Source organism: Penaeus japonicus, unplaced genomic scaffold, assembly GCF_977035675.1.
Source record: "Penaeus japonicus unplaced genomic scaffold, GWHDUDI00000001_assembly GWHDUDI00000041, whole genome shotgun sequence".
Lineage (NCBI taxonomy): Eukaryota > Metazoa > Arthropoda > Malacostraca > Decapoda > Penaeidae > Penaeus > Penaeus japonicus.
Genome location: NW_028234443.1, coordinates 23,122,608 through 23,125,107, shown reverse-complemented (window position 1 = coordinate 23,125,107; position 2,500 = coordinate 23,122,608). Strand labels below are relative to the sequence as shown.

Sequence of the window (2,500 nt, the reverse complement as noted above, 5' to 3'; positions counted from 1 at the left end):
TACCCCCCCCCCTTCTCTCTCCCTCTCTTTTCTTTTATTGGCTTATTAGTTGCACAGAACAGGTTACTTGGCCGTCATCCTCGGTCGCTGTCTGAGGTTCAAATTCACTCACAGCCAGACATGTGCGAGAAAATAAAAAGACATTTAATATTCCTTATTTCTTGGAGGCCCAAGTGTGGAGGCATCGTTTGTGTATGGCGGGAGACGGTGTGAGGTATGGGTTCTGCGTGGGATACTTTTGTTTGTCTGTTTGTCTATCTACTTGTCTGCCTAGCTGTCTATGTGTCTGTCTGTGTTTCCTTACACTTCTCTATCTTTTTCTCTCTATTTATTTATCTCTATCTATTTGCCTGTCTGTCTGTCTCCCCTTACACTTCTCTCTCTTTTTCTCTCTATTCATTTATCTCTATCTATTTGCCTGTCTGTCTGTCTCCCCTTACACCTCTCTCTCTCTTTCTCTCTATTTATATATCTCTATCTATTTGCCTGTCTGTCTCTTTGTCCGTCTGTCTCCCCTTACACCTCTCTCTCTTTTTCTCTCCCTCTATCTATCTAACTGTCTGTCTGTCTGTCTGTCTCATTGTCTGTCTGCCTCCCCCCACCTCTCTCTCTCTCTCTCTCTCTCTCTCTCTCTCTCTCTCTCTCTCTCTCTCTCTCTCTTTCTCTCTCCCTTTATCTATCTCTATCACCCTATCCCTCTCTTCCCCCGTCCATTTCTCAACCCTTTCTCTCTCGTACCGGAAGGGTAATATACATATCGATTTCCTGCATCATTCTTCCCCTCTCTTAGCAACATGCTTGTTTGTCAGTGAGCGAGAGAAGCAAGAATGAAGGAGATCAAGATGGCAAGATGGGCGCAGTGCCATGGCGGGGCAAAAGATCAATGACAATTCATTTATACAGCATCGGCTCAACAACACCATTCATTACTGGCACTTGGCGTTTTTTTTTTTTTTTTTTTGAGCGAGTTTGTGTGTTTGTGTGTGTTTGTTTTGTGTGTGTGTGTGTGCTTGTGTCTGTGTAGGTGAGAAACGAACAGGGAATAAAGGGGGGGAGGTGAAGTGAAGGAAGATGGGGAAGAGAGAAGGAGAGTGAAAGACAGAGAGCGGAGAGATAGAGATAGATAGATAAATAGATAGACAGATAGATAGACAGAGAGAGAGAGAGGTAAGGGGACTTAGACAACAGACAGACAGGCAGACAGACAGAGAGAAAGAGCGAGAGAGAGAGAGAGAAACCAGAGAGAAAGAAACAGACGGACAGCCAAACACTTACAGAGAGAGAGAGAGAGAGAGAGAGAGAGAGAGAGAGAGAGAGAGAGAGAGAGAGAGAGAGAGAGAGAGAGAGAGAGAGAGAGAGAGAGAGAGAGAGAGAGAGAGAGAGAGAAGAGAGAGATAGAGAGAGAGAGAGAGAGAGAGAGAGAGAGAGAGAGAGAGAGAGAGAGAGAGAGAGAGAGAGAGAGAGAGAGAGAGAGAGAGGTAGATAGATAGATAGATAGATAGATAGATAGATAGATAGAGAGAGAGAGCGAGAGAGAGAGAGAGCGAGAGAGAGAGAGAGAGAGAGCGAGAGAGAGAGAGAGCGAGAGCGAGAGATAGATAGATAGATAGATAGTGAGTGAGAGAGAGAAAGAGAATGAGTGAGAGAGAGAGAGAGAGAGAGAGAGAGACAGACAGACAGAGAGAGAGAGCGTCCACTTAAACATTGAAGTCATACAATACCCGGTCAAAGGCAGTCATAAAGTGACGTCCCTCAAGAACTGTCATTCTGGTTTCCTTGGGGCGTCGCAGTGACAAGTTTTTCTTCCATTTCACTTTCGACAAACGCAACAGCCGAACCTTCCTTTTGCTTCACATTATTGCGTCTAGTTCATAGTCGGGAATGAGTCAGATGACTAGAGATTACGAGAAAGTTTTTTTTTTATGGAGTGATTGCTAAAAAGTCTATATCTTTAATTCGTAAAAAGGATTATCGACATAATGCTTAGAGATTAAGATACTCTTTTTACCTCTGCTAATAGCGATAGAGGAATACAAAAGGCGGTCTAGACACGCATATTGTACGCGTATACATACATATGCACAGACATAGACAAACATACACATGCGCATACATATAGAGACAGCTAAACACACACACACACACACACACACACACACACACACACACACACACACACACACACACACAGACATACAGACATACATACCCACAGTTGGGCCTCTATCGCTCTCTGGCCAGACATGCCCCAGGTCGTCGAGTAGGTCTCGAGAGGTCGTTTAGTTGCCGAGGTTGCAGCGGACGACCAGAAGGGGGCGGGCGAGGGAAAGTGGCCGGGCGGGCGCCGAGGCAGACCCGGCGTCCCTTAGGGGAGACTGCGGTATTTCCGAGACCCTCCTCCTCCTCCTCCTCCTCCTCCTCCTCCTCCTCCAGCTCCTCCTCTTCTTCCTCCTCCACCTTCTGCTGTTCCTCCTCTCCTTCGTGCTGCTCCTCCTCCTCC

General features: G+C 46.3%; 1 protein-coding gene across 5 annotated transcripts in view; it reads left to right on the top strand.

The window, feature by feature from the left end:
* Positions 1-2,500, top strand: part of LOC122253583 (uncharacterized) — a 192,492-nt gene that overhangs the window by 168,920 nt on the left and 21,072 nt on the right. The gene's annotated exons all lie outside the window — the stretch shown is intronic.